Genomic DNA, 22,952 nt, shown 5'->3' on the forward strand with positions numbered 1-22,952 from the left:
CGGCAAATATAATAACAGGAATGTTCGGGAGACAGTGCTTATAATATCAAATTAATGAGCGCGCCGGCTCGTTATATTGAATTACGTTCGAAAAAAAATTTCTCAATTATTGATAATTGCACCGTCATACCGGGCGGAGTCCGGGCCTAGGACCTTCGGCAATGCGCGCGACACCGCGCCGATAAGATCGGAGTCGGTGTGTGCGATCGCATCGGCTGCTTTTTCGTCGAAGTTATTCATATACGTAATTGCCTGTACCCACGCAGGTGCCTGTTCCGCATCATTCGATTTCCATCGATGTTTGTCCGCGCTTGCATCGCGTGCAAGCTGCACTTTCTTCTCTCAAACGTCTAACGTGGGAGGCACGTGATACCGCTAATTGCCGCTAATTGCCGTTAATTTTAACATCTCCGCCGATTTTGCTCTTAAATTGGAAAGTAATTGAAATTGAGACGTGATTAAGGACTTTTTACCTAAATGTTGAATTGAACGACATTGGCTCATTCTATATATAATTTCTAATATTTTTTATTACAATATAAAAAGGATTAGTCACTATGATTCTGATAAACATTACATGAAAAATAAGTATGAAATTATACGACCGTGTAAGATATACAATCAAACAAGGGAAAACGCCGTAATTACATGAAAAAGCTAGCGTTCAAACTTGTGTTCGAAACACGTGAAAGCATATGGAAAACATTAATCTGAACTTTAGAGAATAACACGTAAAATTATGTATTGACTTAATAAAAAATGGCATTTGGCTTTCTTCGTAATTTTAATTATTTCGAATATTTTAATCTAACGCCATCGGTCTTTTTTTTTTATTCTTGCCGAGCTTTTTCCACTTATGTCAAAGAAATCTAAGAAGACCAGTTGTGGCGAATTGCGACAATGGACAATGGCGCAATAATGTACAATAGAGATCCACCTGGAGGTTTCATGTCGAATGAATAGGGTCCGTAGGACAATCATCTCGTAAACTCGGCTTCCTTATGTGCCCTTCTCATCCACCTCGCGGATTGTTCTTTTTGTGCTCTGTTTCGCGTTTCGTGGCTCTCTGCACGGAGCGGCATTCGCCTACTTATGCGAGAGTGTCGAGCAAGAAGGAAACCCCCCCCCTCCCGTTCGATTTTACGTAGAATAGTTTTATCTGGACGATAAAGTATTTACAGGATTGTGAGTACCATGCGGTATTCCGCACTGTTTTATGTTCGGTACATTTCTTTATTCTTTCATCGGGATTAAAATTGTGTGAAAGCGTAGATATATATTTTTAGAACGTAGAACATGGAAAAATACGATGTAATTACTTCTCTTGGGTATCCAACTCATGTAATGAAGCAAATGTTTTTAAGCACTTTCTGTTCTCACATCACGTCCCGAAGATCTCGTACATTCCGCGGCTTTCTGGAAAAACAGCAAGTTGATGCAACGAAGTACGCGAACGTAATATATTCCCGGTGCCTAGTAGTAAATACCTGCCATAACTAAGACACGACTTGTATACCGGTATTCTGAATACCGGTACGGTAAAAGCTTGTTACTGCTTTCGCTTGGTGACTTGGTCACATAAGTTGCTTAGTGGAATGTAACATTGATTTCTATTTCTTTTTCTCTATATCGAATAGTCCACTTTGTTATAGTGGATATTGTCTATTTATTTTATCTATTAACGATCGATTTCACGGTCGATTAACAACATAAATTAATAATTTTTCAAAATTTTATATTAAAATAAAAACTTATTTTTAGAATGCTAATATTATACTATAACATCAAATGATATTATATAACATCAGATTCGTGATACTCTAGCTGTTGACCTAATGCATTGCAATATATTTTACACATTATTGTTTTTTGTTAATCTTCATTAAAATTTTCATTTAAAAATAATGACAAAATACAATATTCTTTTGTACAATATAACAAATATGAAAAACATACTCAAGCAACTATAAACAAAATACACATTTAAATCATTTTAATCAGAGTTTAATACACATTTTAAACAGAGTTGCAGTTTGACGATAAGTTTTCAGTATTTTATTAACAATTGCATCACCGTGACTTACATTTCGCAGTTAAAAGAAAAACTAATCGTGGTTTTACGACAAATCGATTATTTTTCGAATTTTGTCGACAACCTGTACGTAATATTATATATAATGTATATAATATATACTGCATAGTATTATATATAATATAAAAGACTGTTCGTTTTTTATATGATAATAATTAATAACATGCGTTCTATGGTGCACGTCGGCGCACATGAATGCGACTGATCGGCAACGTGTGTCTCGACACGTATAAAAGAGTATGATACACGCGCAGATTATGGCGTGGACTAGACCTGGCTACAAATTAACCGACATTCCGCTTGCCAGTCTTTTTCGCGGTTGTCTCTTATCCGCCGTTCCTTTAACAGCCCTCCACCTTTCTCCTCATCCTCGCTCATTCCTATCGTCCCCGTCGGCTCAGACTCCAATGGTTCATCATATTTCGAATAACTTCAGCTCGATTGCAATAGCGACACCGTCAAACAGGTCTATCTAATAATACTGCAGGAATGATGTAATATTATATTTTATCATGCGTGAACAAAGCGTATTCCTAAAATCCTTTTTTATAGGGATATTAGTATGGAATATAGATATTCACTACACGTTAAAACTTCATTTTCGTAGTTAATACAGTTTAGTTACATAGATTACCTCGATTTAGCTACGATAGAAATCTTCTACCATGCCAACACATTTGTTTTAAATTAACATTGAGATAGAGTAAATTAAGTGTTTAAATACACAATATTTTTTAACGCTTTTGGAGGTTTTAAGGATTTTTCTTATAGAAACTAATTTGTGTTTTACAAATACATTGTGTTTTGCACGATTTTTAAATACCAAAAATATAGAGACGTATTAATTGACGTATTGATTTTCGAGATACTGCGAAGTAATAATATTTTTAAAATTTTTTTTTGAATTTTTTTCAATGAACATGTCGAGTATGAACACTTCGAGTATGAACACGTTTGATTGCTTCGTGATATTTATTATTACCTTATCAGATAGAGATAGACATGGATATTAATATAGATATATCGTGATTATTTCTAAGATCTGGGAAAAAAATTGATTGCATGACATTGAAGGCTCCCTCTCGATCTGGGGAAGGAGCTTTAAGCGTTACGTAAAACGGTTAATTTCAGCGAAGGTTACTTAGAATTAACATAAATCCTTCGCGCGGAGCAATCCGAAGGCGTCGCCGATCTCGGCCCGATAACATATGGCTCACGGAGATTACGTTAATCTGCATCTCCACACGTGTGTCGCGCGTTGCATTCGTTGCACGCAGCATTCCTAGGCGAGCGTTAGAGGCCGTCCAATCGGTAGCCTTGATTTCAGTTGCACCCAATGGTCGGTGATGGTATACTTTTCAGGAAGAGGTGGCCCAACTGCCATCAGAGTAGGAGGACAGAGAGCGGTTGTAGTGGGAGAAAATCGTAGTGGATGGCGAATGCAATCGTCAGCCATCGCGCCTTCTTTTCTACAAAAGAAGGGGCGATTAGAATAATAATATTGTTACATTGCGAGAATGATATCAACGATAGTAAGATGCAGCGATTAGGCAAACAGCATCTTCTTTCACAGTTCACTTTCTATCCTATTATATATTTTTTGCAATCAGTATCGTAAGAAATTTTACGATATTTTCCAATATTTTCTAATTTCGATTTTTCCATGTGTGACACTTGTCTATATTATATATTTTTCTTCATTTTGTTTTAATTTATAAAAATTTAGTTTCCATTAAATAGCTTAATACAGAAATGTACAATATAATAATATTAGTAAACAAAATTGGTAAAATATATCATAATTTATTTTATAGTTACGCTAGAGATTTTGTTATAAATTTATATATTCCTAAATACACTAATTGTAAGTCTAAATTTTTTAATTTTTGATTGCTACTAAAATAAAAAAAATTATTCATATTTTAGTATTGAAGCACATGGTTTTACTTTTAATTTGTTCTCTATAATATTTATACTTGAAAAAGAACCCTCGATTTTCTATCTATATTTTATACGAGAACTTATCGGAATTGTTGAGACGTGTGATTATTACTTGTCAGATTCATTGTGTGTGGCGACGCTTATACATTTAGCAGAAAATCAAACGATGAAAATTGCTCTATTACTAGCTTAACTCTATTAAGATTTGAAAAAATAGGTGAAAAACTTGATCTGAGTGCTGTGAGATAATAGGATGTAAGTTTAAAGAAGGCCTGAAGCGACGACAGGACAGGTCAGGGCCGAGAAGGTTTCGCGGCAAAGGTGGCACAACGAATCTGAAGTCGCAGGAGCGTGGGTGCCGGCTGACATATCACGATCGTCGCCAGGTTGCTCCATATATATATATAGATATATGTATATATTGGCGGGTCTCGGCTAAAAGAACAAAAAGGGGCCGCCACTCGCGTAGACCAATCGCGAGCGTGGTCGGCGCACGATTCGACCCCAGAAATTAGCATCGACCCCGCAAAGATCGAGTCCTCGATCTCGTTCCTCCTACTTCCTTTACATCCACCTCTTCCTTTTCGTCCTTCTCCGTCGATAATTGATTCGTTAACCCTATAGTGAGCTGTTAAAGCCGTTAAATATACTAGAGCTACGTTTCTCGATTGCTTTGGTGGCTCGTGAGATGATTTATATAAGACGTAAGTAGCGTGTATTAAATGCACTTATTATAGTATATTCTATTCGTTATTATTCAAGTTAGTTTTAATATATACGATTTTAGATATATTATAATATTATTAAGAAACTGTATAGTCTCAATACAGTAGAGTGTTATTTTCTTTATTTATTTTAATTTTTAATTAATTTAATAAAATTGTTAATTTAATTAATTGTTATATCTTAGGTATTCTGTTCCATCATCGTCACACAAAATTAAGAAATAAAAAAAAAGATGTAAAGCAGATGATATATGTATTTAAGAAAAATTACAGACCTTTTCCTATCATAAACACGTGGTTAATTAGCAAACTTCAATCAATCTTTAATGAATACCGTAACCGATCAGGTTTAAACACATGTTTTCTTGAATATGTGTATAAAACCGATCAATTACGGTATATTCAATTAAAGATTTATTGAAGATTGCTAATTAAACAACTTCCTCAACGAGCTACCTCGCACGCGAAAGAGCCAACTGTAAGTGGTGTAGTAACATGAATAACAATTAGAACGGGACTTAATGGAATTTAGATCATTGGACACGAGCGGGCGTTTACTTAATCGGAAACCTATTAAAATGGAATTCCATAACACGTGTATATAGAGGATATATAGAGGAGAGTCGGCTGATTACGTTATCGATAAGCTATGCCGTTACTATGCAGTTACTCATTATGAGTACTCGTAAACTATTTGTCATCTGAATATACTAATCCAAGGTTTCATTAAGTCTTTGAAAATTTTCTCATAAATCTCAAAACATTCTGAATTTTGTTTCGCACTATAAAATAGACATAACAATTTTCCTAGTAATAAAGGAATAAAATTATTGTGATTTGCTTTTGTGCACATAAGGACATTATTATATACATATACTTTTTTATTTTTTTACTTACGTAAATTTTTATAATAAGTTTATAACAATTTTTCTAATTAAAAATTCAAACGTCTGAAGAAGTCGCCTTTATAATAAAGACGTTTGTTTTTATATCATTACTGAAAAGATTGATATAGCGCAAGCAAGTATTTATATAGGACTATGGGGAAGTCGGTTCGTCTAAGGCAATGCCTGTAATAGGCATACAATGGGTGTGCGTACGCGAAAATATGCAGGACATGCAGAAGGCACAACGTATACCACAATCGTACCCGCACGAAGAATCACACGAGGTTCTCTCGAATTTAAAGCAGATGCCAGCAGTTAACCATTGCCATACATGTTGTACGAAGTTCTCGTATGCATTACTTTGTATATATTACTCTGATGCCGAGTAATTATCTCTAATATGGAAAATAATAATACGGAGACCTTGGCTCTGGCCATTATTGGACAACATTGCATGAATACGCAACAGAAAAAAAAGAAAAAGAGAGAAAATGATATGCTTGCGAGAAAATAATAATGGTTTTCAAAATATAGTGTGTATTCTTTTGCAATATGTATGATTTCTTTAGCATAATTATGTTTTTATACGTATAAAAAATATTAGAACACTATTTTACTATTGTGATTAGTTACCAATGATTATTGATAGTTAATAATTTATATCAGCAATAAAATCATACGCGTATCATTGGATGTTATCACAATCTCTCTCTCTCTCTCTCTCTCTCTCTCTCTCTCTCTCTCTCTCTCTCTCTCTCTCTCTCTCTCTCTCTCTCTCTCGTTGCTGTATTGTATATTTATAAATAGCACATTTACTATTATTACGATTTGACGGACTAATTGAGCATGAACGCATATTATCATTGACAAATGAATTGTTTAATATAATATATTTATAATAAATCTTTCCAGTTTCGATTTACACGATGATATTAACTACATATTAAATGAACTTATGCCACAAATGTTGCAACTGTAATATAATATTGCCAAAGGCCATGCGAAACTCGTATTTCTTACCTGCATTGCAATGGATTCTTAGGATCGCGTATTCATCCGCTTCGCTTTTAGATTCTTGAACGAAGATAGGTTTGTTGCCCGAAGGTCTGATCTGGATTATGATGATGACCGTGATGGCGATGAGGTTCGTGATCATGACTGATGGGTAGTGCGTGCATCTGTCTCCCGAATATACGCAATACTAACCAGTGTACACATTGCTCGGTTATTATCCGCGTAAATAAAGGATTTATCGTCGTGGAAAAAGATACATAATGCACCTGACAAACTTATCACGTTGCTCTCTTGTTTAATGTATTCCAATATGTATTTTATGTTAATTTGCAAGATAATATATTTATTGAAAATTGTTAATCTAGATTGTAAAAGCGAATGCTGCAATAAGTCGTAAAGACCGCATAGATATTCTATATTGTTCTCTGTTTCAAACGTATATGCAATCATTATAGATAACAATTTAGGCCATATACATATATACACGTGTATATATGTATACGTGTATACATATATACACGAATGTAATAAAGGGAATACGCGATTATAATAAAATTCTTAGTCCAGCACGTTTATAGATGGTTGTTTTACGACTTCGCAGAATTTCGTTTTACCTTATTTTATCTTCTGCATATGCATGATTCAACAACTAGATAAAATATATACGTTCAACCGTCTCACACACGTTTTCACCTACGTGTAGCGGAAGATAGTTGGCAGCTGGATAACGCGTTAATCGCGCCCGCGTTTGAATTTCGCAAGCAGTCCCGTTTTTCCTCGCATTGCCGAGTTATTACGCGCCGCGCGTCAAAGCTCCGCGCCGGGAACACAAATATAGAAATCGCAAAATATGAGCCGGTTTAGCCGGCCTCTCTCGTTGATTCGTCGGGAGCGCGTTTGAATACGTCACGCCACAACGGGTTTACTACCTGATTTTAAGCGAGATCTCTTTGTCATAGGCAGCCTTGCAAGGCTGATATCGAGCGGCTCGAGCATACTTTAACTGACCGCAGAGAAAAATGTCTTCCCACTAGACCGCGAGGCAGAACCTAAGAATGTATGGCATTTGGTGGCACGTAAGTTTTAATGCGGGGCCGGCAATTCTATTTTTGCCCACCTTCTTCGTCGAGTGAAGCATTACCACGCTTATCCACGCTCACGTGTGTCACTGCTATCGAGGGCTTGCTTAAATACCGCTTGCGCGAGAGCGCGTATCCGGTTCTGCTTCTATTATTTCGCCAATGAGACGTATGATAAAATGCAGTCGCCACTTTATAATGGAACGCTGCCGGAGATTTTCTCTTTGTGCGAGCCAACCACACCGCGATAAACAATCTTTAAGTTATTTCAACCGACCAGCGGCAGCCTAGGGGAGCTCTTTTCACGCTGGCATTATTATTAGACAGTTAAAGGAACCTAACTGTTATTTACGCTTTGGAGGAAAATATTTCCCCGAGACAATCCGCAATATCGTATATCTGCGAACAGAGACGCTCATTAGCGCCGCATCGACGTAGAGCTGCGCGGCCTCAATAATGTCGCGGAGTCGCAAAGGGTTAATATCTTTACGAGCTTCGACCACTATGAATGGCTGACGAAAAATCTTGATTCCATTTCTGCCACCCGCGCGATTTCGCGCCACGCCCGCGCCGTGCCGCGCCGTTGCGAAACCATAAAGCGCTCTATATTTTCATATCTTACGCAAGAGCCACGTCGACCTGCTCGTCCAGATATACGCGATGCATCGTCCGCGGTGCTGCATTCGCAGCGACGAAATTATACAGCGGATTATCTGACCACGTGAGCGTGCGCGCGGTGCGCTGCATTGGCGGCGAATACGCGCCGGTTTTTGATCTCACCGCGACGATTTGTACCTGCGATCCACGCGCAAGAAGAACGTGCACCTCTTCTCGCCGCGAGGGGAGAAAGGGAGACGGAGAAAGAGAGCGAGGTGAAGAACGATTCCTTCGCGGCTTCCCTTGCAGCGAAGCGACGGTTTCGCTGCCTCTTTTTACTCGCGTTAGCGGTACATAAGGCGACGAGAGAAGTCGCGAGAAATCAGCAGCCGTCTCTCAGCCGTTGACAAATAGTCAAGAGAGTCCGGAGTCGTCTTTCCTACATACGTATACGTGTGTATGGACTTGTGTCGCGTTTCCGTGCATGCTGCGCGCTCTCTCTCTCTCTCCTTTTTTCCTCTCTTCCTCTCTATCTCTCTCTCACTCTCTTATTCGCGTGAGCGATTTTTTTTTCGCCCTCGTACGTTACAATGCGTGCATAATTGCCGGTGGGTGTCCCGCGTGTGAAGCGCAGCTGCGCGCATGCACATTCAGATGTCCGTCACGCGGGGACGTTCGTGCGTAGGCAGCCGATGCCACGGCGCGGCGCGAGATAAGATCGGCCCCGAGGCGCGATGATCGTACTTTTGGATCGGTTCTTATGATATTCGAGCGAGGGAGATAAATATGTAATTGTGCTTTTGCAATATCGTTCAGTTTATTCGCATGCGTATCCGTCTTAACGCTCTTCACCTCCTCTTTTTCCCTAATCATCTTATTATTTTAACCCCTTAAAGATCGGCATCGTGAAACCGCGTAGTTTCACGTGGCTTATATATCGCCAGTTGACCCGAAAAGGTTAAAGAAATTTTTTGCAATTATTTGGTTGGGGTATAATTTTGTGCGTGTTGTACGAATTATGTATCGTAATATATTTTTTACTACTGCTATTACTTATAATTGACCAAAGTATCTCTAACTCCTACTGCATTGCTCTACTTTCGAAACAGCTTCTATATAAGGAATATATAAAATTATTTTATTCTGCAAATGGCTTTCCTCTCTTTACTTACACAGTAAAAAATTTTGTGTCAATGGAAGTCCACTCTCAATTTTGTGTTAAAATAACTCATACGTCGTGTTATTTTTGACATTTAGAAATGTTATAAATGTCGATATAACATTTCTAAATGTCAAAACTAACACGATGAATGAGTTATTTTAACACAAAATTGAGAGTGGACTTCCATTGACACAAAATTTTTTACTGTGTATTACTGGTCAAGTTATACATATATGTTTCTTGGTAACGTATTAAGAGAAGCAGTCTATCCTTTTATTCATTTCATGTGTTAGAAAGAAGTACACTTTATGAGAGTACTATAAATTTTGAATAAATTAACGGCATAGGGCTACATCCGAGCGTACAGTTCACCACAATTTCACCATAATTTTTCAGCGATTGTATTTTAGTTTGCATGTTTCACGCGAAAATTTATTTTCCTGTTCTGAGTGCAGTTATGACTGCAGATCTTGCGCTACTGATAGTTTACGGATGAATAAATATCCCGACGACAAGCGGTCACGCATTCGGCAATGATGATGACGTAGTATCACCGCTCTCTTCTAACCCGACTAATAAATTTCGCATTACTCTGGATGATTTATAATTACCTTCTCGTTACGAGTGTATTATGTCGTGCTGTAAATCTTGAATTCTTCTTGGTGCAACCTCATGCAGACTCTCGAAGGAGGAAAAGCGCAATATGTGCAGAGTAGGTTCTACATAGGACTCTGACGAGTCCGAATTCCGAAATTAGTTTCGAACATATCAAATCTTCATCCTTGAGCTTATATTTAAAGATATAACGTGAAAATTATAGGTTTAAAATAAAACTTAATTCGCAACCTGTCATTGGAAACTTTTGTATGTTAATTGAGATACTTTTGGGAGTAACTTTCGTTTAAGTCATTATCATATAGATCTTCTTAAACAAAATAACTTTTATTCAAAAAATCTTTTTATAACTCTACTATTTTAAAAAATATCTGAGTGTGTATGCACTTAAATTAAAAATTAAACATACCTATATACTATAATAGATATAAAGATATTAGAAGATAATTCTAAACTGCTTTTTTTTCTCAAAAAATGTTTATACATTTCCTATATTTCTCTATATTTAGATTTCCATGTTTGCTACGAAAAATTTTTCGGCAGTTTCTTTAAATTCGTTTTTGTTGCAAAAACGAGAGATGAATGTATACACTGAGAAAAAAAATATTTTAATCCAAGTAAATATGTCATTGGTACCCACCAAATAAATAATTTTCTTGAATAAAGTAATATTTTTTTGGATCAAAATATTTTTTTTTCAGTGTGCACACCGAAAAACTTCAAGAAAATTATTCAAGAAAATTATTTATTTAGTGGGTACCAATGACATATTTACTTGGATTAAAATATTTTTTTTCTCAGTGTAGGAGGGAATAATGCATAGGTCTTTCGCGCGTGATAAAGCATAGAGAAAATCACTTTATCGCCTTTCAAAAATTTCGTAATTTCATAATTAAACGCGTAATTCTCTGTGATATTACGAACTGCATAATTGTCGTATGTCATGCTTAGTTCTGTGTTCGTCTTCTTTTTATCAATTAAAAACGAAGAAAAAATTTTTGCTATACCTTCTAATTTATATAGCAACTATACATATGTATAAAACGGCTACATCACGCGATTTATATTTCTGCCGTGAATTTGCTCATAAACATCAATCTTTTGTTCCGTATAATTACTCGGTTGCACCGACATGCAGTATGAGTATGCGTGACACAAAATTAGTTCTAGGCTCGCGCATTTTAAAACGATCTCCACTTCTGTTTGCGGAATATACGAGCTACTATTAATAATAATTACGACGCAGCGCTACGTTACGTTAGAATGTATGATGCCGCCATTAGCGGCTGACAGCTCGGCTGACGGCTCGCATCTGTGCCTTGTGCATAATTTCCTGTAACTCAAAACAACGTTTATAACAACAAGGAAAGTGACACCGTACGTCTTCACTACCCTACCGCGACGGAATTTACTCCATCATGCCACTTCACTTAGCATTCAGCGCTCGTATTCCAAACAAAAAGTTAATGAAAGGATGCTGGCGTCCTATTTTGATGCGAGAAATGAGCGATTATGCCGTCAAAATTATTTCCTGGAAACGACTGCTAGGTCATGGATCGTAAAACGTTTGAACGACGTTTAATTGAAAATGAATAATTAATTCAATTAGCTTCCGTATTTGATATTAAATCTGAGAGGCAATCTGTAATCTTCATCGTGCAAACGCTGTTATTGAAGGGAATATTGCCATGTCTATAATTTTATACATAGATCATTTTGTAATTCTTTCTTTTTTTTACTTTATATATAAATCATGATTGTTTATAAATATATACTGATATATTTATTAATATTAATATTTTTCTCTTTGTATTTGTGCCTTTATAATCTGAATACAATATATTATAAATATTTTTATAATATAAAATTAGACATTTTATTTGAATCATTGTTGAATTTGAACACAATCTACAGAGACTAATAATATTATATCTGTAAATTCTATAATAATATTATACATAAATATTAAATCTATTAAAGAAATGGAATATTAGTTGTCAGATTAAGAACCGCTTGATATGTTTTGCGAACGGAGATTAACATAGATGCAAATAAGCTTCAACGTTTTAGTGGAGTCATGACGTCTCGAGCATTCGTGAACGGAGCATTAAATCTGCAATACGCGCGGATATAGCACTCCTCGTGTAACGTGTTACGTAAATAAACTTCACAGTACCTCACTTGAGAGATTTATGTTTGCGTTTTCTTTACAACGAGCATGTGAGAACTTTTGCTATAGCGACGGCTAAAAACTTAATAAACTGTGTGTACGTACGCCCTAGTTTGATTATATAAATAGCAAATGGTTTATCACGATATTATATATAAAAGGACAATTTTTTTTCGTATATATTTTTACAATGAGCATGACTTTTAGACTAAGCGAGGAGACATGATGGAGATAGAAGAAAAAAAAATTATTCTTCGTTTACGATAAGTATTATGTTAGGTTTGTCTCGCAATCTGCATTTTCAAGAAAATTTCGCGGTCGGCTTTTAAGATGTTACATAGAAAAGAAAATCGAAGTACATTATAATCTCTACACACAATATTATTACACGCTTGTTATCATGCAGGATACACTTTCTTCGCATTTCAAACACAGCTGGACAGCGGTACTGAATAAATAAATGCATCCTTGAGGAGGCAAGCGATGACACACGGGGCGTAGAGAGAAAATCTCGTTCATATGCACGTGGGCGAGGCGACAATATACGTCTGTTGAAGTTGGCACGGCAAGACGAATCGGCAAGGCTTTGACAAACAATCCGCCTTATCTCGTAGGCGGATGCGATCGTTGGTTACTCACCACGTTGCTTGGCTTGGTCGTACATACCCGCGCCCGCGTACATATTGCGAGGAGAGAAGGACGGCGCTCGAGGAACTAAACGTCCGTGGTGGTTAGCACCAGGACGCTAAACCGTCCGCGACACGAGTATTCGATTAACCCCGTGAACTGCGTTTCGCGCGAATAAATTATTCTTTGCTTACCGATTCGGTGTCCTCTGTGTATTGCCATTCTTCTTTCCAGTACCAGTGGTAATAAGATACACGGCAGATTTGTCATTGTCGTTGAATTATCAGTGAACAGTGGACTAAATCATGTCAGAGAACAGCAATCCTCTCGTTGCTATCTATCGTTTTTCTCTTTTAAGGATAATTATGAATTAACTTTTGAAAATATATTCAAAAATATGTGAGACCCAGAACGATTTAAAATCTTTCTTTTACATATATGTTTTTATATTGAAAATATTTACGGATTAATTGGTTATACATATATAAATATTTATATCAATTATGATCTAAAAATATAACATTTTTTATTGCAATAAAATAATTTTATATTATTTTGAAAATGACTATAAATCTTTGAAAACAGAATTTGACAAAACCTATATAAAACAAAAACTATTTATGAAATATTTTTTAATCTGTTTAATAATTATATTCTCTAATTATACTAATCTATACTTTAATCTTTTTCACTGGTGCAATTCCATTATATTGTACCAGTAATTGGAATTTCGAAAATCATAAGAAAACGGTTTGATGTATTCGTTTAGTTTTAATGTAGCTTTTTGAAAAAAAGTAAAATTATAAAATCTTACTCTTATTCATCTTTTTTCGGTATAATAACTCTCTGACCATCCTTGCTTGATGATTCCCTAGGGATACGATCATCGTTAACTACTCTCTGAGAACAAAAATGAACGAACGTTGCTACTCTATCGTTGTACTTTGTCATTAACTTTTCTCTATCGCAACGAGCGGGTGCTTTTTCCTGCATGACCGATGTCGGACCGTATAACTGTTTGAATACGGGATTTATTTCTTGAGCGCATTAGCCTTTTCCGCCGTGCCAGGAGACGTGGTTTTTCCGCTCTCGGACTCGATGCGATTATACGATCGGGCATAAGACTGCCTGCGTGATTCTCGAATAGGCGACGCCGCGACGGTGACGAATCGACTCTGGCCTTTCGCGGAGCGCCCGGTATTTATCGCGGTGCCTCGTGAGCACGCGATGGCCCGGCGTGGCGTGCAATTAATTAAGGAAAATTCGCAGTAATTGATCGCCATCCCGCTTTGCCACTCAAGTTTCTCTAAGCGCATAATACTGCCCGCGTTAAAGTTCTGGGAATGGGCGATAGTGTGCACGAGCACCGCGTGAATTGTGAATTGAATACGCGCAATTATATCGGCGTACGTATTACGACGTATAATCGATCAATCACGCTATGAGAGGTACATTTAAATAAAAATTTATTTGTTTTAATACATATCACCGTAGAGCTTTACATACATTTCTATTACGAATTATTATGCCAAACGTACAAATGTTTTTTTATGTGGATGCGATTGTTTATTATATATTTACTATAGTTTAGTTGAAAGTTTCTTACGATAAACTGTGATATATGACTAAAACGTAATTTATATTTCATGTGTACAAAAGTGCGGTATTAAATATGCAAAAGTGTCGATAGGAAGTAAATTAATAAATATGTCATAAATTGAGATACATTAGAGAGAGAGAGAGAGAGAGAGAGAGAGACAGGTATAACGTATGTCATACAAATAGATTTGCAGAGAATAAAATTTATTAGGCTAATATATACATATGATTTCTGTTTTATTCTTTTCTTCTGTCTTTCTCTCTCTCTCTTTATCTCTCCCTTTTCTCTGTGTCTTTTGAAAATTTATTCCAAATTAACGCAACATTAAATATGTTAAACACATCAATTACATTACAATACAGTATAATAGGCCTGAAGTATCATTGATGATAATGAGATTCGGCAGAAAATTTTTATTTCGACTGCCGTGAGAAAATTCAAAATTCCAAGTGAAATAATTGGTTGCCTGCGACGCGACGGTCAGAGTTGTTTTTATGTCTCTACGAATGGCATAATGACAAGAGCATCATGACGACATTTAATTTTTTCTTTTGAGTCTTCAGACCGATCGGTACCACCTGTCGGTTACTCTCGCCTTACGGTTCGAGCCGGTGGCGGGTAGGATACATCGCGATAAAAGCGACGCGCCAAATACGGATCAGCCGTTCAGGACGTAAAGCTTGTTTTGAGGAATCATTAGAGATAAAATAGAAAAAAAATGAATACATATATCCTTCTTTTGCTATCTGATTGCAACCAGTCATATGTGTACCCTTATGTTGCTACCTACTTCCAAGTAAGAATTTAAATGTATTTTTTTCCGGCGTATAACGCGCGCGCGCGCGTGATCTACTCCAGAAAAATTATTAAGCTCAGACGTCGTGAGATCGAGAAACATTACATATCGTGATTTAAAAGCTACTTCAGAAATTATATTCTTTTAAAGAACAAAGTTTGAAATATATCTTGAATGAATGAGAATCTCAGATGGCAAACGAATCAGATATTTAACATTTAACGATTTAGTTTATATTTAGCTGTGATTGAAACAATGCGCGAAAACCGCTAAAATTGTATTAACTATTGAAATATACATAGAAAATTAGCGATTGAGAATTTGCAATAATGGCAATTCATAAATTTTCAATTTGTGAATTAGTGAATGTAAAAAATGTCGAGAAAAGGGATAATGATGACACAGATATAATTACATGGGTTATAATGCATTTGCTTAATCAATATGTATTTATCGAAATGATAAATTAACACACGTTGCCCCAAATAACAAAATTACAGGTGGCGCCTTTAGGCGGATGGTGCTATCCGTATGACATCCCGCTAATCGGCAGATGATGCTGAATAAGCATAATTAAACATTCATGGTGTCGTCGTGGACAGACACACTCGAATTTCAGCGAAAGTAACGGTTATTACGATCCTTATCGAATCTTTGGGCAAAAGTGGGTCACATACGTACAGGATTGTTAATTGTAAAAATTATTAACAATTAATGCAAACGTTAAACTTTGTTAATTGTTTCCTATAGATTAAATAGATGAATGTTGCCTGAATGTTAGTACTGGCTATTACCAAAATTACTCTGAATATGACATTAGAAGAACAGAGCTTATGAAAGAATAAGAATTGACACCTGTCAACGATTTCACACTTTTCATTTTTGCAGAAACTTCGTTATTTTATTACACTAATTTGTGCAGTGCAAATATATTTAAGTTAAATAAATATACAGGCAGCAGAGTTTAACACGTGCATTTATATAGAAATCATCTACACACAGACGATTAGTTTTATTCGATATTGTACATATCTTTAATTACACGTGAAAAATTAATTATAAAATTATTCCTGTCACGCATATGTGATATCATGAAAATCATATGTAAGCGTGAGCCACGCAAATGTATCAATTAATACTCGAGTGTACGTTGATGCACACCACAAGACACGTACGTAACATATTGTTACTCCCCAAAGATGATAATTTTTTTCATTTTATTTATTAGGAATTGGGATTACGAAAAATCGTTGCTTGATCATGCTATAGAACCATTTGATATTTACTGATTTTTATCCTGCCCTTTCCATACATTTCCATTTGTAAAACTAATGCGAATTCGTCTTGCCGCTCTTTGACTCGTGTTTCACACTACTAATTGCTAAAAATCACATGCGTACATACAAAATAAATTAATTCATGTTGTTTATTTATATTTACCGTAGTTTTTATGTTAATTCAAGTAACATTGTTTGCCAATATTAATTAACGCAGCCCTGACACGTTAATTAGAATGAAAATGATATTTTATTGCACAGTGCTATATCGAAACATTAATATAGATATCTTAATTCACATTTGTTGCGACTAGAATGACGAGAGACGTTTCTTCATCTGTGATATAAGCACGAATACAATTTACCATAATTTAGCGTATCTGCTTGCGCCGTTTACATGATTAGATATCGATCGGGACAGACAATGCAGAATGTTTTTACATGCATTCTGCAATCCATTTATATTCGATGCGCTTGCAAGTATTACGTGCGCACTGGTAAATAAGATTAGTCGACAAAGAAGAGATACTTTACTCTTACTTTACTCTTTACGCAGTTTGAAAAATTTCTTTGTTATCAACTGGATTTTGTTATCAAATATCGCGATGTTATATTTGAAACTAATAGTAACAAAAATAGAAAGTAATAGTAAAAATTAATAATAATTTTAATCGAATTATGAATGTCGAATATTTAATTTATATAATTAACTATGTTCTATATCTTTTTAAATTATGGTCGCAGTTATGATGTTAACGAAACAATTTAGTTTTTCGCTAAATTATCCAATAGATCTCTCCTCTCGTTCAAAAGATATATCGAATAAATCGAGAAAAACTGAAAATCAGAAAATACAATAGATTAGTTTGTGATTAATAATTATATCATAAGGCGCGCATCTATATATAACTAAAGGAATACAATTTTGATTATTTATTTTAAACTTTATTTTCTATTCTGTATTTATACGTGATGTTAATTTGTAAAAGAAGAACGCAAGACAGTCTCTATCGGGGTTAGTTTCTACTAAGTAGAGAAGCAATTATTTATTAAGAAAGGTTACATCTTATTCGCCGACAATGGTTGCAAGTGCGCTTTGAATAGCTATCGGAGACAATGCCTGAAGTCGACTTTTAATGTCAGAAGGGCGAGCGATGCATAATTTATTGGGACCGATTTCACACCGCAGCTTCTGCGCGATGTTCGAGACAATCCTCGCTTCTAAGAACCAATAGATCAATCGAGATGGTTAAATTCTAAACATGTTTGTTCAAGAACTTTGTTCTGCAAAAGGTTATATGCAAAAGGTAAAATTAAGTTATCTTGTGCCTTAACTTCAACATAAAAAACCAAATTAGTATATTGATCATAGTATAGTAAAAACAATTTATATTTATTATATTTATAATTATATTTTTTGAATATACCTAGTTTGTATTTAATAATTGCATTATTATCTCGGATGATTTAAAAAATATTTCACAAGAAGTTATTAGAAAATTTTTGCTATAGATGTAAGATAAATTAATGTTGTTTAACGGGATGAAAAAATTTTCTGAAGAGAATTATGGTCGTAATAAGAACTATTCTCGTCCGAGACTGCAAATTAATTGAAGATGGCCACAATTACACGTAATGAAAGGGAATGTTTCAATTACCTCGTTTTTAAGAATGCTGTTACTGTTGGGTACGTTCCTTAATCGCAATTAAGCGACTGCGAAAGTAATTAAGGCCGAAGACCGCTTATACCAAGTGCAGAAATGAAGAAAGGGTTCGACGCTTAAAAAAAAAGAGGCAAAAGTGAATAAGATGGTTAGTCAGGAGAACCTTGCAATTAAAGTATCTCGATTAAATGTTTTCGTCTGCCAATTATCTTTGAGATGATTGCACGGAGAGATGACGTATTCGTCATTCTTATCGATGCTAGGATATCGTGTTTCATATAACTGAAAGTGACGTAGCTGCTTGTATGACGATGTTAAATCAGTTTCCGCGTTAAATATTCTTTGTAAAATATTTATAATTTTTTAATAATCTGCCAAATGACAACAGATTGTTAAGTTAATACAATATTTTTTTATTGTGTCTTTTTACTTTTTCGCGTGTGAATGTGCTATTTTATGAAAATGTGAATAGGATGTCTTATAAGGAAGCGATATTTTTCGGCAGTAGTTATCGCTGAATCGTTGAACAAATCGCACGGCCCACGAAAAGGAGAAAGAGAAACTGTGTGCAGTTGTTCCCTTATAAAACAAAGGGAATAACTTGCATACCTAAGTATTCTGGTCCCTAATTAAACGATAAACGGTATGGTATTGCTGACCGGAAGTGTCGTGAATCCATGCGAATGAATGCGGCACAGTGGCATTGGCCAGATAGACCTTCGGCCGCGCGATCAACGTTCTTTTATTTTCTTGTGTACCGGATACGAATACGACTGGTATCGACTAGAAGAATCCGTCGTGTATCAAAATTATGGCTTCCTCCCATTTTTTAGACTCAGCTTGCCTTAATGTACCTTCTTTCTTTTCTGATTCTCAATCTGTTTTCCGTTTAGGGCGCTCTCTTGCTACCTTTATTAACCAGTTTTTATCCTTTAGATAATACACACACATTTTAGTATAAAATAAGATTTTATGGTTGTCTTTTTAATGTAAAATTGCTAATGCAATATTGTTCTTTCTTTAGTCTTTAATTTTTTCCAGAATTCTACATATTTTTTAAATATTTCTCTAAACAGACTTTGATCTCATATCAGATCATACATGACATACATACCAGATCATCAATAAGATATTGATCATTTTATATCATGTATTTAAATATATTTTGCACAAAGCATAAAATTTTCGACAACACTTGTAAATGATATTAATTTAATTATACATATAATTGTTATGCAAGCTCTGTTGTGCAAATAAGATATGATAATTATTGTGAAGAATAGAGTCTATCATGGCATTCGTTAACGCATAAATCCATATATATTAATATTATTTAATAAACAATAAGAATAATAATAATAAAAAATGTAACCGATCAAAATTATAATCTTTTATAACATTTGAATATAAAATTTACGATATACGCGTTATTTTTTCCATATCTTATTTTATAACGACACCGACAAATTTCATACCTGAATTTTGTAACCTGATATGTGACAACATTACGGATCCACTTATGCGTCATTCTCCCAGTTACGTTGCTAGAATCAGCGCGGTAGTGGTGTCGACAAAATGAATCTGGTATGAGATCTTCGCAGACGATAACTGCTTGAATTCATTACCACGTATAAAATACAAGATTAATTGTGATGATACTTTTTTCGTCCGTTCTCGGAACACACCGGCCACCTTTTCGCGTTCTATTCATTGTCTACTCAAGCTGGAACGACGGTATACCTATATAGCGAGACCGGGCGAACCGCCGCTCGTTGTCTCGGTCTGATGACCGCGGTTGCAGCGTCGACGACGATAAGACACACAAAGATCTCCGATTATGATGTCTTTTGCGCCGTACACCTGCCTGACAGCTCTCTATTTTCTGATATATCGGCTGATCGCATCGACATCGCGTCGCACCGGCACGGCGATCGTTAAACGCTGTATCGAAACTGAAAGAGTAGATAAAAATCCGCCCGCTGGCGAATTTTGAAGCGCAACCAAGAAGGGGCCTAATATTATGCGCAATGCACAATTATGCATTTTATTAAACTAGCGGGTAGGTCTGCGCTTTTTAGAATTTATCCCTCTTTGCCTACGAATCTGCCAATTATATCGGCAGGAACGATTAGTCTCGAAGGGACGTTGAAATTTGAACAAAACGTCTCGAAATTAGATGATTAGAGGGGAGATACATTGTCTTCAAGTGTCATTATCCGAAAATTATGCGCTCTTATATTCGTACAACTGTATACGAAAAATAACCCGTTGGAATAGTTACTCGAGTTTTAATAGCAGCAATCTTCCTATAATTTCAAGATATTAACCTTTCACTTAATTTCACTCATCGAGAGAGATGCATTAGCGTAATCTTCTAATTGTAATAATTTCGCAAATTCTTCTTCTATCTTTTATTTTTTTTGTCAATTTAACTTATTCTGTTAGTTTCTTTTTATTTCAACGAAATACTTGAATGTGTTCTATATGAAATTGCGATTAAAAGTACGTTAAATGAAGACTATACATTAAATACGGTAGAATAGAGCATGAAATTGTGGTGCAACTTCTGGGAAATAGCGTAACAAACAAGTCGTATAGTCGTGTTTAATGGAATATTAAGAGCTGAAAAATATATATTACGATAATATCTATGTGCTCGATGGTATTTTATAGCTGCATTATAGTAAAATACAGATAGCATACGAGAGTGCGTTGCCGCGAAAGTCCATAATTTAAAAATATAGCGTTGCAGATTTTAAGCATCCGTAGAACCGCCCTAATTAGTCTAACTACACGTTCATTAAACTTAAAAAAAAACCATCGATTTCCGCGTCTGTTTTATAGCGTATAAGATACAATGTCGCTCTTTATTAGGTCCGAGGATAAAATTTTAATGACACTTGCAAACGATCACTACATTATGTAAACGACACTTAACTTCTTCATTAATCATCTCGTGTAGTTTCAAAGAAATATATATTGCATATCGTATCATAAAATCGCTATCATAATATGCAAGATCATTTTGTGATCTCACATTATTGTTTAATTTTAAACATAATGAATTTTATAAACAATTTTGCAAATGCAGTTTTGAATGTAATTTATCTTGCATTGTATCTATAGTTGTCTAATTCTGGATATATTGTTAATTTTTGATAAATAAATATTTAATAAGCTGACTACCTATTATTGGAGAATGCAATTTTTTGCCGAAATTAATTATGAGTGATGTTATATTATTCAATTTATTTTAAAAATCTTTTATTAACGAAAATGTTTGTTTTTATTAATGAATTTTGCAAAGTTTTGCGATTAATGACGTAGTTAATTTTTCTTATTGTAATAGAAATTTGTGTACTGTAGAAAAAATATCTATATAAAATTACTCATAATTACTATCAAAATGTCGGAAAGTTTTTTGTGATCAGGATTGATACGTATAAGCTCGCGAATATAAAACAATTTCATTCTTGAGATATCATAATTTTTAATGACACGGGAAACGGTGAAGTTTTCTTGTGCAAGGACAACGTGCACGGCATAGCCGGTTGTCATAAATAGAGGTGAAGAAAATAGAAGACGCTGAAGGAATGGCGCACAGAGGAGCGCTCAGGGAAACGGCAATTCATCGAAGAGCGCCAGTGGCTCTAATATTCTTTAATAGATATTCTATAGCCTGATTGGGGTACTTCAGATGGCTAGCACAACCCTAAATGCCGGCACTATAGCGGCGTTCCGTGCTTGAAACTTCGGTCGGCGGACGCGTACTATTAGAGGCTCGACGTGCAGTTTTACTGCGCAGTAAATGCAGGTATATAAGGCAGAACTTTTAAATTCACTTACGCCGCACTGGCTATACCGTTCGAATTAAAACACGAGCTTTATTGCGCTTGATCGGTTTTCTGTCTCGCTTAGTATCCTCGACTTTTCGCTTCAGGGCGAAATAGATGATTGTGCGACCGCGAGAAAGTCGGAAGAAAGGAAATTGTCACGTCCATTTTTTTTTGGTTAATTGATGAATCTACATTGGTCTGTAAAAACAGTGCAAGATGCGATGATTCATAAAACAGCGCAATTTCTAGCATTAGTCTAAGAAAGGAATAATTTAAGCGTTAAGTAATTTTGTAACTATAATATGTGGGAGGATAGTTCACAAATATCATAATTGAAAGATCAATCACTAATTTGTTGGGGGCAATTATTTTTTGGAGAAAAAAGCTTTTAAATAATTGATAATAGTCGATAACAGTATTTAGCAACATTATCTATTGATAGGATATGGATGCAAACGAACAGTCCAAGTATATCCATCGACCTTTGAGAGATACATTAATTTTAGAAATATGGTCGAACATTTTTATCATTTGTCAAGGAGCCTTGATACATGCTGCAAGCTTTTTGCACAAGTAGGCACTGACTTTAAAGCGTTAATAATGCCTGCGTTTCGTCAACGTCATGCAAATGTATATTCCGCGCGGCTACTTTCTAAACATTTGCCATAAACTTCGTTTTAATGGGCACGTTGATTTAATTTGCACGGAGGTGCGACGAGAGGTATGGCCCGGCACGGCGTGTCCTATTTACGAGAGACGGTTTACGAAACACGTGTGTACCACACCGGCGACATTAATCGTCGCGAGAGCTTAGGAGCTTGTGGGACGAGCGTATTTACAAGCGGCCGGCGTGTAAATACGTTGCACTAC

At 35.5% G+C, this 22,952-nt stretch overlaps 2 protein-coding genes and 1 long non-coding RNA gene across 6 annotated transcripts in view; 1 reads left to right on the plus strand and 2 right to left on the minus strand.

Moving 5' to 3' along the window:
• The window catches only part of Mesr6 (misexpression suppressor of ras 6), a 199,316-nt gene that overhangs the window by 4,034 nt on the left and 172,330 nt on the right, over window positions 1-22,952 (plus strand). The gene's annotated exons all lie outside the window — the stretch shown is intronic.
• LOC139776200 (uncharacterized) overlaps window positions 1,979-22,952 on the minus strand; it is a 39,940-nt gene continuing 18,966 nt past the window's right edge. For 2 of the 3 annotated variants that reach the window (XR_011719029.1, XR_011719031.1), the window contains exon 4: window positions 1,979-3,561. The gene's annotated coding sequence lies outside the window, so the exon portion shown is untranslated. The remainder of the gene's footprint in view (window positions 3,562-22,952) is intronic. The other variant, XR_011719030.1, reaches the window with a different exon arrangement.
• Window positions 14,359-19,255, minus strand: LOC139776203 (uncharacterized). The gene is made up of 2 exons (XR_011719033.1): window positions 18,241-19,255; window positions 14,359-17,803 (listed from the first exon to the last, which is right to left on the minus strand). It is a non-coding gene; the product is annotated as an uncharacterized lncRNA (long non-coding RNA).

The sequence above is a fragment of the Temnothorax nylanderi genome, unplaced genomic scaffold (genome assembly GCF_030848795.1).
Source record: "Temnothorax nylanderi isolate EJ_2023f unplaced genomic scaffold, tnyl_v1.0 TNYL_tig0114_pilon, whole genome shotgun sequence".
NCBI classification, from domain to species: Eukaryota; Metazoa; Arthropoda; class Insecta; order Hymenoptera; family Formicidae; genus Temnothorax; species Temnothorax nylanderi.